At 40.7% G+C, this 15963-nt stretch overlaps 1 protein-coding gene and 1 pseudogene across 1 annotated transcript in view; one reads left to right on the forward strand and one right to left on the reverse strand.

Annotated features, from left to right (window-relative positions):
• The window catches only part of ATP8A2 (ATPase phospholipid transporting 8A2), a 701182-nt gene that overhangs the window by 393239 nt on the left and 291980 nt on the right, over window positions 1-15963 (reverse strand). The gene's annotated exons all lie outside the window — the stretch shown is intronic.
• On the forward strand, window positions 3189-3964 carry LOC118649681 (annotated as a pseudogene).

Raw genomic sequence — 15963 nt, forward strand, 5'->3', positions numbered from 1 at the left:
GAAGGCAATAATAAAAAGCTCAGCTATCACTACCATTCTATTTACTAGTAATTTCATATTCCCTCCTAAACCTAATCAATACTTAAGGCATTTTACTCAACATGCAAGAAAGTGCATTACTATTTTAATCATTCATCTTCTAACGTCTATAGTTTCTATTAAAACTTCAGAATTTTTAGAATTGCCCCCTCCCCCCCATTCTACTACAGTAACTCCTAAAAGTTACAGGTTTGGTAATGGTTTTAAGTCATCAATGATTAATAGATTCCTATTAAGGAGACCTTCAAAAATGTCTTTGTCCTCAGAAAATGGCCAGAAGAGAGGCAAAATTCATATTAGTTCTACATATATTGGGTTGTAATAAAGTCCTATTGCCTATCACTTTATATCACCAAATAATGGGTCTAGTCTAGAACAAAGAGAATCTAGTCCTGAAAAAAGCTGGTCTGTGATCCTTGAAAAAGAGAATTTCAGATGCAACTCTGGAGGTCTAGGGATAAAAGCCAGTAGCATGATTCATCTTCAGTGAAACATAAAAGAAGATGGATTATTAGAACATTTGAATATTACAGCTGGTAATGAGGTTAAATTGAGACATTCCTCCTCTAGTTAGTCAATTACTCAATTTCAATTGCAAAGCTGACTTGAAGAATACCTTTTCCATCTATGAATTTATAAGTGAGACTTGCTCAGTAATGAAATTAAGTTTAATTCAAATTTATGAATACAATGAACTTGAATTAACTCAAAAAAAATGAATTAATATTGAGGCAAAAGTCACATTTGCAGCAAATTAATGTTTAGAGACATTAGGTGAATCTTATTAAAGCTACATATTCAGGAGCATCATCAACTTTGGAACTGAATTTGAATCTAGGCTCTGCCAATTACTGTGTGTGATTTTGGCCAAGATACTTATCTCCTCTGAGCCTTGATTTCCTCAACAGCCAAACGGAGCCACCACATCCTATGTGGATACCCGTGCATGTTCCCTGCGATAGTTGCTTTATGGCACCCAGCACAAAGTGCAGGGTGCCTATCCCCACACTGCCTTCCTGCTGTTTAAGTGCTCAGAGATTCCTTTTGTATTGGAACTGTTGCCTTCTGTTCACTGACAGGGAGTTTGGAAATGAGCTGGTATCTTCATATAAGGATTTTCTTCTGTATTATGAAGCAATGTTACAAATATTACAGAATACCAGAAGATCCCTTCAGCACAAACCTAGGTTTCTTTAAGCTTTTCAGGGGCCCTGTCTTAGATCCACCAGCTCAGAGTTTTAAGAGACACTTGCAGCCTAAAGACAGCTGCCCATCAGTCCCCTGATGTGTAAGGTTTGTTTGTTGCCAGGCACTATTTATTTTCCAGATTAGACTGATCACTAATTCACTTCAGGCCAATGACTGTGAACTTCCCGAAATAACTGTTTCAGATGACAGAGGCTCATTGGTAATTTCCAGTCAAGTTTTTGTTTTCATTCCAAAGAATCTAAAAATTAGTAAGACTTCTCTCCTGTTCAATAAAATTAAGAACAAAATATTCAATAGGTTAAGCTAGAAAACAATAATGTAATTAGGAAGCCAGAATTGTATATAGAGGCAGTCAGCATTTAGGCTTAAATCAATCATGTATTAAGGCTTCAAATTATTTTCCTTTATAAAATGGGGAACCATCTTGGGGCACCTCAAAACTTGGCTAAGGCCCAGCCAATATAGCTCAGTATTTGAGCATCAATCCATGTACCAAGAGGTCACTGGTTTGATTCCTGGTTAGGGCACATGCTCGGGTTGCAGGCTTCATCCCCGGCTGGGGGGGGGGGGGGGGGGGGGGGGTGCAGGAGGCAGCTGATCAATGTTTCTCTCACATTGATTTTTCTATCTCTTCATCTCTCTCCCTTCCTGTTAAAAAAATCAATAAAAACATTAAAAAAAAAATTTGGCCAAGAATGCAGCCCCCAAAATAACTTCATCTCTGATGCTGTGAGCTTCCTTTGTGCAAACCTCCACCCATTAATCATAGCAAGTAATGATAACCAACATATATGGTTCTTACAATATTCTATATGTTCTTTTTTCTTTTTTAAATTTCTTTATTGATTAAGTTATTACATATGTGCCCTTATCCCCACATTACCCCCTATCCCCCTCACTCATGCCCTCACCCCCCTGTTGTCTGTGTCCATTGGTTATGCCTATATGCTTGCATATAAGTCCTTTGGTTGATCTCTCTCCCTTACCCCCACCCTCCTTTCTCTACCTTCCCTCTGAGGTTTGACAGTCTGATCGATGCTTTTAAAGAATGTACATATTTTAACTTACTTTAACCCTCACAAAATCCTAGAAGGTAGGTGTAAGTAAAAAAAACCATTTTACAATTGGGAGAGCCTAGGCAAAGATAGTTTAAGTAATTTGCTCTAAGTCACAGAGCTACAGAGTAGTAGAACCAGGATTCAAATTCAGACTATCTGACTTCAGAATTCTTGAGTTAATCACTACTCTATGCTGCATCAAGTGTCCTAGAAACAAAGAGGCGCAACATATCAATTTCATGCATGTAAATCATGGCCTCACACAATCATTTAGCATCTGAGCCTTTTCTCTCACTTTTAAACCTGATACCTTATTTTTAAATATCTTCATACAAACAAGTTTACCCATCACTTCCAAAGCATGTGCTTAATCAAATTTTAATGGTCTCTGGATGTTAGAAATAGGTACTGTAGGTAGGCCACACTGTTCATGATTCAGATATTGGATCTCACATCTTTTAAATTTAGCTTTACACAGTGATAAGGAAAGGGGGTCTTGCCAGAGCTATGCATACAGATTTAATCCTGCCTACGTTCCTCATCGGTTTTCCACTCTTTTCTTTTTTGTTGTTGTTGTTGTTAATCCTCACCCAAGAATATTTTTCCATTGATTTTTAGAGAGTGGAGGGGAGAGGAAGACAGAGAGAAATAAACATCAATGTGAGAGAGAGAGATATCAATTGGCTGCCTCCTGCACACATCCTGACTAGGGCAGGGGATGGAGCCTGCAATCAAGGTAAGTGCCCTTGCCCAGAATTGAACCCAGGACCCTTCACTCTGTGGGCCGATGTGCTGTCCATTGAGCCAAACTGGCCAGGGCTCCACTCTTTTCTTAAAACAATTTTTACTTTAGTATATGATTTAGATATCATAAGCTAATGAATGAGAGATCAAAGAAAAATATTGGGCTCCGGCCAGGCTAGTACGTACACTGGCATTTTCACAGATAGAAGCTTTAACATCGTGGACATTAAGCCCGAGGACAGGGAGGAGCTGGGGAGGTGTTCCTGCAGCCAGTTCCACCCACACTGGTGCACATGTTTGTGCACAGCAGCAGCAAGGGGGCCATCAGGCTGTGCAATATGCACTCCTCAACCCTGTGCGGCTGACATTCTACGTTTTCTGAAGAACTTGAAGATCCCAGGAATAGGTCTTTCTTCTAAGAAACAACTTCCTCCATATCCTACATGAATTCAGTCATAGCGGTCGGTGCGTGCTGACCTGAGAAGACCTGTCAGTGAAGGTCTGGGATCTCAACGTGGAGAGCTGCGCATGGAGACCCACGGGGCCCTCGAGCACCTTGGAAGCAAGCTGTGTTCTCTGCAAAAGGAAACAACTGCATCTCCCACAAGTCAGGGTGATGCTGGAACAGTCCGGATGCTGGGATCATGACGGGGTCCTACAACAACTTCTTCAGGCTCTTTGACAGAAACAGGTGGAGGGATGTGGTCCTGGAAGCTTCCAGAGAGAAGAGCAAGCCTAGAGCCAGGCTGAAACCTGGGAGAGTGTCCAGGCAGGAAGAGCAAGGAGGACCAGATCAGTGAGGACAGTCTGGATTCAATGAGAAGATTGTGCACCCGACCTGGCACCTTGCCAACAACATGATTGCCCTAGTTGCCACCAAAAACCTGTACATATTCCAGGACACAGTCAACTAGGAAGCACTCCAGCCGAGGCTCATCCTGCACCACAGTTTCTGTTGGGAAAGGGGTGTCCTCTCCCTGGAGCACAAGGGTTTCCTTCCTAGACTGGAGCTGCTGCACAGGCAGCCAGGGGGGCTTTGGGGGTCTCTGTGTAAGCGAAGAGCCCACTGGGGCAGACTGATGGACAGAGCTCAACAAAGCCTTCACTCACAATAAGTGTATTTATTTAAATCTGAGCCATCCTTTCCAGTTTATAGTCCAAAAAATAAACACCCAACAGAAAACTTGTCCAGCATCTCTCTCTTGTCCCTCCGTGGTCTGACTGGGGCTCTCACATGTCACTGAGCCAAATGCCCGGCCACCTGCTGAGTAGGCTCAGGCAGCTCAACCCCCACACTTCTGTATCTATCATCACAGCTTCTGGTATAACCACCTAATAAAAGCAACACATTATACAAAGTGCTTTTAATAAAAAACAATTTAAAAAAAGAACTGGTGTTTTTAGTTGGGTTCTAATATTTGATGAGTTAAACCCTTTCCCCAGATCTGTTACAGAATAAACTCCTGGACTTTCTGCCCCATTTATTTTCTGCATGAATTTTAGAATCACAACAATAATGTGTTTTACTTTAAGAAAGAAAACCATAATGCAAGCTTGAGGAAGCATCCAAACATAAACATGGTCAAAGAAGCCACATGGTCTCCCATCCCACTTTAATGAAGAAGAAGAAGAAGAAGAAGAAGAAGAAGAAGAAGAAGAAGAAGAAGAAGAAGAAGAAGAAGAAGAGAAGAGGAGGAGGAGGAGGAGGAGGAGGAGGAGGAGGAGGAGGAGGAGGAGGAGGAGGAGGAGGAGGAGGAGGAGGAGGAGGAGGAGGAAGAAAGAGAAGAAGGAGGAGAAATGGAGACTTTGCAGAGACTTTCAAAGTTCTAACATTTAGAAGAGCGAAACTTGTCTAAAATAAAGGGCCCAGCAGTATTTCCTGACTGCATGCTGTTAGAAACAACTGGCTTCAACTTGTTCTAGTTCATTAAAACTAAAAGGGAAAAAACGGCTAATAGCAAATTCAAGAGGATAGCTTAGCTCTCAGTAATTTAATTCTAAAGTAATAACATGCTTATTAAAAAATGGAAGGTCACTCTTCCAAAAATTTCCCTAAAGGCATAGCTGCCAAATTGACTTCTGATCTAGTCTTTACATTATTAATTCAATGACATAATAAAGCTGGCAAGGAAAAGCTTCCTGCTTGCCTCACAAAGGGAGACAGCAGTGCCCAAGTACCTCGTATGTTTCCTAAAAAAAGTGACCTGAAAAAACAAGTCAGCTTAATTTCTTTTTAAACTGTCTGGATAAATGACTAAGAATGCTTTTCTCTGACTTCTGGGAAAAGCCTCCCAAACTGGACTCCTGACTTCTACCCCTTCCAAGCTTTGTCTTCACACGTTAGCAACAAAGCAGTGTATATCCAGGGGCACAGAGACAGCTTCGGCCAGGGTCCGCTGGTCCACCAGCTCAGGCAGGCAATCGTGGAAAGGCACCAGACATGGAAGGCAGCCTCCCAACCATGACTTGGCAGCAAACTCTAATTAATGAAACTTGACCGCAAAAAGCTTGTTGATCTCAACTTGTCTCAAGTGCCAGACATGGACAGCAGGTTGAAACCTGCTAAGATCATAAACAGCACAATCTATAGCTTTTGGAAAGAACTTTTTCTAACTGGTTTCAAACGGTCACCTCTTCCTCCTATCTGCAAAAAGAATTACAAACTGAAATCTGCCCAAGACCCTGGCTTTCCCAGACACTGAAGCAACGGCAGGTACATAACACTGAGAGGGAAACAATTTGGGAAATGGTTTTTACTTATATGAATCGTTTGTTCAGTTTTTACCATTAACTTTCCTCCTATAATATGTACTTCTCAAGAACCAGAAAGTAAATAACTATATAACAATATCACGAAATCTTGCAAAGGCATCAATACCCTTCCTCCACAGGTGACTAGGATAGGCTGTAGTAGGACCATGTTGGGTTTACTGGCTCAATGCAATCAGGGAACCAGCAGGCTATCGGGAACTCTGACGGCTCCGAAACAGGTAGGAGGATGGGCTTGTTATCAATTTGGGTTCTGTTAGGTGATTTGGGGAGAGGTTCACAAAAGCATAATTTTGATCTGGATTGGGAACTTTCAGGAAGCAGGGGCCGATCTGTGATTTGCTGTCTTGGTAATGTTTTCTAGAAGATGGGAAGACCAAAGGAAGGCTAAATATTAACAGGTAAAGACACAGCAGTCACTCATATTAGCCACGAAAGGAGAATGCCTACTCATTGTTATGTTTAGACATAGGTTCTTCATATCTGCCTATGTGGTGAACTTGCAAATCTTTATACTTTTTTTGAGCAATATGACTTAGAGAATCTTAACAAAAGCGAAATAACTGATTGCTGAAGTCATATTTCAGTAGTTCAACCAACTCTCACTTACTAAGAAGATAGTATGTAGAACCATACCAGTGGGCTGGGTGCCAAGTGGTCCAACATATTCAGATGCCTCTATTAGTTCCTAAAGCATCCCTGATTTCAAGACTCCAAGCCATAAAATTGAAATTCTTTAGAAGGTGATACTATCAATTGAATATGAAAGAACAGAAGAATCAAAAGTGGCTGCCCCCTTTAGAAGAAGAAAATGCTGTGCCATTTGGGACAGTCCCCACCTGGCCTACTTCAGTTATTTATGTTGCCTGTCTCACCCCTGTAGGCATCTGAGAGTGTAGCACCTGCTTTATAGAAAGGGACACTGAGGGGCAAAGCTGGTTTCTAGGGAGGGAGGGGAGATTCTCCAGGATATTTCTGTGTGGCCAATAAAATGTGCTGCTGCTAGGACTGAGCCGTACTCAGCACCCACGCGTCTCCAGCTGGAAGAGACTAACATGTCCTCCTCTTTTTTTAAAACTTAAATTTATTGGGCAATAATATTGTGATGTTTGCATGGTGACAAATGATTACTAGACTTAGTGAGGTGATCACATTGTAATGTATATAAATAAATGTTGAGTCACTATATTGTACTCCTGAAACGAATATAATATTGTATACCAACTATACTTAAATTTAAAAAGGAAAATAAATACATGTATACGAGTAATATTAATTAATAATATTCCATAATTTTCAAGTGTACAATTATAATTAGAATCTGGATACTCTACTGTGTGCTCACCACCTAAAGTCTAGTTTCCTTCCATTCCCATATATTTGACCCCCTTTACCCTCTTCATCCTTCCCTTATCCCCTTCCCCTCTGGTAACCCCCATTCTGTTTTCTGTATCTATGAGTTTATTGTTGTTTGTTCTGTTAGTTCACTTGCTAATTTTTGTTTTATATTCCACATATTACCTGACCTTGATACCAAGGATTAATCTTCAATGCATTTTATGTGGCTTTATGGGGTTAAAAAGCAAGTGTAGCTCCTATGTCTAAGCTTTTTATCAATCTCCTTGGACACATTATATCCTCAATTAATGAATAAAACATTTTATATCAGATTATGAATTTCAGTGATCTGTATCCATTAGGACTTTTAATGAAAAAAATAATCCAAATTTAAATAATAGTACAATTCACTAAGAATCACCTAATTTAAGTTAGCATTCTGGTCATAAGTAAAAGCATTTAATCTATGTCATTTTCTGAAGAAATGATATTAAGTCAAATAATCAATGACATGATCTCTCTATTTAGTATTTCCTAATGTCTTTCAAGTAAAATTTTATAACTTCTTCTTAAAAGTCTCCTATATAGTTTAGATTTATGTCTGGACACTTTGTGATTTTTCTATGCTATGATAAATAATAACTTTTTTAAAAATTTATTCTTTGCATATACACTGCTAGCATTTCCAAATGAAATTTATTTTAGTACATTATTTTATAATCTAGGAACCTTTCTAAATTCTATTATTAATTCTTATATGTATAGACTTTTAGAATTTTAACATAAATAATAATACAACTTTTAAATGACAGTCTTGGTACGTCTTTCTAGTCCTAATGGTTAATTTCCTTTTCGCAATTTATCTTGCACACACATATTGAAACACTGAAACATCATTCATGAAATTTAAAGTATTCATCAATACTATGTAGCAAAAGGAATGCACATTATAAAATACTAGAGGACTGATGCATGAAATTCTTACATGGGTAGGGTCCCTAGACTGGCCAGAGATCAGGGCTGATTGGGGCCTTCTGACTGCTGGCCAGGGGCCTTCCTTCCCTGGCTGCCAGCTGCCAGCCAGGATCTTCCTTCGTTCCATGCCATCCCCTGGTGGTCAGTGCATGTCATAGCGAGCGTAAAAACTCCCAGTCTCCCGGTCGAACTCCAGAAGGGACACTTTGCATATTAGCCTTTTATATATAGACTAGAGACCCAGTGCACAAAAATTTGTGCACTCGGGGGGGAAAGGGGGTCCCTCAGCCTGGCCTGTGCCCTCTCGCAGTCTGGGACCCCTCAGGGGATGACCACTTGCTGGCTTAGGCCCGCTCCCCAGGGGATTGGGCCTAAGATGGCAATCAGACATCACTCTGGCAGCCCGGCGGCCCTCGGGGGATGTCCACTTGCCATCAGGGAGCAGGCCTAAACTGCAGTCAGATATCCTTAGTGCTGCTGAGGAGGCAGGAGAGGCTCCCACCACCACCGCTGTACTGGCAGCCATCAGCCTGGCTTGTGGCTGAGCAGAGCTCCTCCCATGTGAGAGCACCCTGACCACCAGAGGGCAGCTCCTGCATTAAGCGTCTGCCCCCTGGTGGTCAGTGTGTGTCATAGTGACCAGTCATTCCCAGTCCTTCTGCTGTTAGGGTCAGTTTTCATATTACCCTTTTACTATATAGGATAGAGGCCTGGTGCATGGGTGGGGGCTGGCTGGTTTGCCCTGAAGGGTGTCCTGGATCAGGGTGGGGGTCCCACTTGGGTGCCTGGCCAGCCTGGATGAGGGGATGATGGCTGTTTGCAGCTGGTCACACCCCCTTCAGGGTGGGGGTCCCCACTGGGGTGCCTGGCCAGCCTGGATGAGGGGCTGAGGCCCGTTTTCAGGCTGGCGGGTGACTGAAGCTCCCAACCTCTCCTTTTTCCTTTTTTTTTATTCTGGGATTTATTTACCTTCTATGGCTGTCACTGGAACTGAGAGAGCCAGTTTTAGCTCTGAGGCTCGGCTCCAGCTCTGAGACATCGGCTGCTGAAAGCAGGTTTCTGGGGTTTGTTTAGCTTCTATAATTGCAACATTATTTCTTAGAGTGCAGATCAGAGGCTGGCAGCAGCAGGCAGGGAACCTTGGCTTCCTCCATCACTGGAGCAAGCAAGCCTCCTGTTTGCTTCAGCTGCCTGGCTGCTGGCCGCCATCTTGGTTGGCAGTTAATTTGCATATCACCCTGATTAGCCAATGGGAAGCGTGTCGGAGGTATGGTTAATTACCATGTTTGTCTATTATTAGATAGGACTAGAAGCCCGTTGCACGAAGATTCATGCAATAGGCCTTCTTTCCCCTAGCTCCTGGCACCCAGGAACCAGGCCTTTGGTCCGGCTGCAGCGGAGAAGCCAAGCCTCTTCAGTCTTCAGTCTTCAGTCTTCACTCTGGCCGGAGCCTTCAGTCTTCGCTCTGTGTCTGTGTATGCAAATTAACCGCCATCTTTGTTGGGTTAATTTGCATAGTCGCTCTGATTGGCTGGTGGGTGTAGCGGAGTTACCCCAACTTGCATGTTTCTCTTTTATTAGTGTAGATATAGAAGATAATTCAATATATTCACTCATTTCTTTCTTTTTTATTTTTTTAATCCTCACCCAATGATATTTTTCCATTGACTTTTAGAGAAAGTATAAGGGAGGGGAAGAGACAGAGAAACATTGATGTGAGAGAGACACATCAATTGGTTGCCTCCTGCATGCACCCTGACCAGGGCCAGGGATTGAGCCTGCAAATGAGTTACATGCCCTTGGTCAGAATTGAACCCTGTACCCTTCAGTCCATGGGCCAATGCTCTATCCACTGAGCCAAACTGGCTAAGGCTCCACTCATTTTTTGATGTCTACTCTGCACCAGGCAAGAGCCTAGTTGGAGACACAACTGGGAGTTTAAATTTTAAAAAGCCCTATTCTCAGTAAGAGTATTTGATATTAACATGCTCAAGAGAAAAACTTTCACAATTCTAAGATACTCTTTCTCTATCCTCCAAATCCACTCCCCACATCCTGTCATATCCAGTTTCTATACCTTGCCTGACAATCTGTAGGTTTTAGCTCTACACTTCCATCATTCCATGATCCTGGCACCACCGTGTCCCCTGCCCTCATTCTGCCTTCCTCATCCAACCTCCAGGCATGTAAATCTGGATGAAGCATCACCGAATTCCCAAGGAACACTAGGGAACATTCTCTTTGTTTAAAGCATTCTGCAAAAGCTCTTGAAGACAATTACCTTACTAATTGAATTGAATTGTAAATCTTGTGTGAATTTTGGGACACCCTATATAAAGATAGCTTACATTTCTGTCTTCCCATTAAGCTGTGAGTTGCTTGAGGATCAGGGGCCAGCCATTTCCTTTTATCCCTCTCCAAAGCAAAGGGCCTCAGTGCAATTACAGCAATTCTGTTTTGTACAGGTGACATTAAGACATTAAAATTTCTACACAAAGGAAAAATTCAAAATCAGAGCATGGCCTATAAAGCTTCCTACAGCCTGGCCTGCACCAAGCGCTCCTGCCCCTCTTAGCCTCTAGCAGACAGTATTCCCTGAGCCACTGAACAGAAATCATTCTATGGAATATTACAAGGATTCCATGCTCAGCTGAGTTTGTAAAAACCCTGGATTAAACCAATTTAAGTGGGTTTCTTGGCAGGGGACATCTCAGAGACTTTAAACTGGTTATGTGGTTTAAGACTCTCCAAAGGGGGAATTTGAGATGCCGCACCCTCAAACTCACTTAGCCACAACTGCCCCTTCACATGAAACACCTATTTACAGCCTGCACGACAAATGTGGAGAACGTTTCCCAAACTACAGCAATTTCCTTTTAGGAATGATTTCTCATTCCTCATTTTCCCCATGTGCTTTCTCTCCAATTCATTTTGTCAGGGTCAACTTTGCCCAATTTTAGCACACTCCTGTTCCATGTTTCCCTTTATTTCCAGCGTGTTCTATACATCTGTTGATGAGTTTCATTTTTAAAATGTTATGTGGGTCCTCCTCCCTCAGATCATCTCTGTGAGCACAGTGGATTCTGGTCTTGTATCTCAAACACAGAGCCAAGCTCCTGGGATATAGTGTGAGCTGACACATGCTAGAGACAGGGGAAAATCACATGCACATGAATGCAAATTCGTTTTATTCCTAGTTTTGCTCCTCAGAGAAATTTCAGGAGATATTTTGCAGCTTCTCTAAAAAAAAAAGTGCTTGCTAATTATCTGCTCACTGTTTTTATGTCTTCCAAACCAACCGCTATGCACTATGGTAAGTGTGGAGGAGGTTTGTCTTCATAGTCTGAATTTTCCTGGGGAGGCCAAAAGAGAGAAAATTTCAATTTGAAATAACTTCAGTAGAGTTAGAGGAGGCAAATGGAAAAAATATTGGTACATGTCTCCTTTCAAATGTTTCTTCATTGAAAACCAAAGATACATGGACTTATTTTCAATGCCACTATTTGGTACAGGAGCATTTAAAGGAAAATCTCATAATAGTTCAAACTTCCTAGGAGAGTCTTACAAGATCATTTCAGTCATAATTTAAACACCTTAAGACAAACTATTACTCATTAAAATTTATATTTTTGTATAGCTTAGTTTTAGGCTGAGTTTATGACTTATTAGAATTTTATTTCTAAATGATCACTTTATGGGACTGACAGCCACCCACACCCTAATGGCGCTTACTGCAGTTTGAGTATAATGTCGCCATTTCTATGGGCCAGTGATTTAAAGTCACTATGCATTTACTTTTAAGAAATTATTAATATTCATGGGTCCAATTTATTTGATGCCTACTCCATCAGGAGCACAGTTCCAACTGTAGCAACAGTCCCCTGAGAGAATCTGATGGCATTTCTGACAACTCATTTTGAAATGCTGTCTCCAAGAACAACTGTAACTAGAAGGAGAGACAGCTCATGTCTATGTCAAGCTTGACGGAGCTAATCTACTTTAAATTCTTACATTTTCTGGTGAAGTTTTCAGTAGATTTTCAGATGCAGCATTAAAGTTCATTTTTCTTCTCTACCACTTTTAATATTAAGCTGCTTTCTCCATCAACAAAAAATATTTTCAAGGTACTCTTTATTTCACTATGATCTTGATTTAATTGTTATATTACATCCAATTTATCTCACATCCAAATTCCTGCATCAGTGGGATGCAGAACTTTCCCACAAACTTACATAAAGTGGCTACTAGTCATCATTACTGTCATAGTCATCATTGTATTGCTGTTACTGAGAGGGTTTAGTAAGAAATTAATTTTGATGCTCTCAGATAAGATTTTTAAAAAGACAAAGAGGTGATCTTCTCAGGCATACTCTCTTTACCTCTTTTTAGAAAGGAGGGCAAGTCTGGAATTCAAATAAGCCCCTCCAATGCTGAAGGTGTATATTATCTAGCTGTACTCTTAGAAATCATACTGTAAGAGGAATCTTCTTAAAAACAGACTCACAAGCAGGGAATGTGGACTATTAATGAATACTCCCAGAAGAAAGAAAGTTCTTATCTGAAAGAGAGGTAATTACTTACTTGGTGTATATACTTGGAGAACCAAAATCTTAACCCTGTTTGTAAAACGGAGCATGCTTGGCCAGTTCTACAGCGATCTCAAAGGTTATTATAAAGGATACCACCAATCACAAGAGAAATCTTCACTTTTCTTTGCTAATGGGAATAGGTTGAGGCTTGAACCAAGAAACCAGCAGGATCTTCTTTTTTAACACTTTGGGAGTCAAACATTTCTAGATATTAATTCCCATGACTCAGTGCTCTTACTTAAAAGGCTGAATCACAGTTTATCACTCGGGCATAAAAGCACAAATATACTATCAGTAGTAAAGTAGTCGTGTGGCTCTGAGAGTGCCTTCTGGAGCTTCCTGGAAGAAGTGATGAGAACCTTGGAGGGGTGAGCAGAGCTCCACCTCTCTCACGGAAAAGAGCCGCTTCCCAGCTAAGCTGGAGAATTATTAAGGCTTCTCATCACAAAGACACATTCCTAGCCATTCCTCCCCTGAATCTCTGCTAAATTAAAGATACTGCCACCAGCCACCCCCACACAGCAACTCAGGACCCCACCTTTCATCTATCTTTCCCCAGTGCGCTACTCTGGTGCTACAATCTCACTCACGTCCCTCAGCAGCAAACAAGGTAAAAAACAGGTGAGCTGACGGACAGGAGTTTTAAGGGTGAGTTGTGAATAATATGTAAAACTAAAAGAAATGGAGGTATGATACTCTGGGGGAACAAAATTTGCAACCCCAAATATGCCACATTGGCACACTGATTATTTTGAATTAAAGTTCTCCAGAAATAGCCAGTCTGAAAAGGACACTGTGACTCTCCTTTGTCCCCTTGAACACAGGAGATAAATCTCCCATCTGAAAGGAACCCTCCCTGACCAGGAGGTAGAGAGACATAGTTACCATCAAGAGATAACTACAAAGAATAAAGGCTAGGTGTGGTGAGGGGTGCTTGGGCAGGCTAGAGACCAAAGTCCTCTCTGTGTCCCTTGTCTCTGGGGGCATGACAAACTTTTGCTACCATACATTTGCTCTTCCCAGCTCCCTGTGTACTGTCTTCCTCCCCGTTGAAGTTCCAAATCCCCAACCCTTTCTTATTAGCGCAGAATAGCATATAAGCCTCAATTGTTTAGTTATTTGGATCCTCATATTTTTATGAAGCCCCCATATATAAGTAATTAAGTTTGTTTTTAATCTTGTTAAGCTGTTTTATATTAATTTTATTATTAGACCAACCAAAGAATCTAGAAGAGAAGAAATTTTCCTCCCTGACAATATCTATTGGTAGCAGCATTTTTAAAATACCCTGTAAAAATACTGTAATAATGTTCCATTACTAAAGGTAAATTAGCACCAGCCTAGTACAAGTATAGCATTTGTCCTCTCAAGTCTATGGACAAAGCAGGAGCCCACCAGACTATTCTTTTCACATATAAGCAGCACACACTTTCTTTAGTCAATATAATCAAGAACCAGTACTTGGAAAAATGCTGTTGCATAAATATAAAGTTTGGATCACTTCAAAAACATAAGTCTCTTTTCAACTCACCTTAGAACCAAAAAATATAAATTTATCCTGGAGGAAACCTAAGCACATTAAATTTATTCTAAACCATAGATAAAACTGTTTTCAGTCTTTAAAAGATATTCTAAATCTATACCATAATGTTCAATATGGTAGCTACCAGCCATATGTTGCTAGGTTCATTTAAATTAAAATTAAATGAAATAAAGAACTCAGTTTTGCAATTGCACATTCAATAGGAGGTTGCCGTATTAGACAGCACAAGTGAACATTTCCAACACAGTAGCATGTCTTATTGAACATGTATATTCTGAAAACTATTTTTCCCCAAGCAAAGAACAGGGGTATGGTTTTCTCTTGTTTAACAATTACCTGGGGAAATTATTCACTTGCTGGGTCAGAAACTGAAAAGCAAATCACATTAAGCACTCTCAAAGTCTCAGAAAACCAACAGTCAACAACTCAAGATACAAATACTATCATTAAGCTGTGACAATGGAGGTACCTGGCAAAGGTGAAGCCTGTGGCCTCCTGCACAGCCAAAGGCCTCTGAACCAGACTTAATCCTCAGAAAGTATTCCAAGTCAGTCCCACTGCTCTTGTAAATTAAAATGAAGTTGAGAAATAGGACTCTTAGAATTTTTTTTCAAAAGATGAGGCAGTTGCCTTTGGTATGTTCAGAGTACTAACAGAGAATAAATATCCTGTTCATTAGCCAATCAAATTACTCAAGATATCAGTCAACACTCCATTTACCTGATTATCATCATATTATTAAGAAACATATTTTGCATGCATCAACATAAGGCTGTCTCAATATTTCCTGTAGAGCCATTCACTCAAAGAAATACTTGGAAGATCTTTCTATTCAGAAGAGTACACAAGCAGCAGCTAGTTGCATTTAGAAAGTCACAGCTCCATCACTTAAAATTGTTAGCCTGAAACCAAGCTTCCTCAGTGAGGGGATGGACACTGATGCATGTAAAATGAGGATTTGGGATAGGGCATATTGGCAAGGAAAACAGACACTGCGAAATAAGTGCCACATCAAATAAATGTTGTCATATGAAAAAGGGAAAGGACTTAGTCTTGATTGATTAGTCATCTCTGTGGCAATCTACCACTTCTCTTGGACACATGACAGTACCTGGAGTGAACCTTTTCTCCAATGGGTCTGTGTGACTTATAAATTGTTCTATGAACACATTTCCCACTAATTGCAAGCAAAACTAGAAATATTTCAAGGCCACACAATTAAGTCTCTGAACCTTCTAGCTTTGGGTTTATGTGACCATATGGTCTCAATTCACTTAGAAATAAAACAGCAGAAGCAAGCACCAAAAAACCCTAGGCCTGATATTCTCACCCAGTCCCCTGCCCAGAAAAGAAAAAAGGGGTCTTTAACAGCATGAGGGTGGTGTGCACGTCTATGCTAGAATAACAAGCATCATTTTCTTTGAAAGAAATTGCCAACACAAAGCTTTCAGTGCTATAAATACGTCATCATTTCTAAAGTCATTGATTTTGCCATAAAATTAAATTGTGGCTGCCATATGAACTGCAATATTATATTATCCTTTTCTGCCCACATCTTAAGTTCTCTCTCAAATACCAAAATAATAAAAATATTAGTTTAAAGTTAACACAGAGAGCAGACCAATTTACATCATATGTTAAACCAGTATTTCTTCTTTTGAGATCAGGAGTTTCGTACTGAAAAAAAGAACTCACATTG

The sequence above is a fragment of the Myotis myotis genome, unplaced genomic scaffold, assembly GCF_014108235.1.
Source record: "Myotis myotis isolate mMyoMyo1 unplaced genomic scaffold, mMyoMyo1.p scaffold_m19_p_3, whole genome shotgun sequence".
In the NCBI taxonomy this organism is placed as follows: domain Eukaryota; kingdom Metazoa; phylum Chordata; class Mammalia; order Chiroptera; family Vespertilionidae; genus Myotis; species Myotis myotis.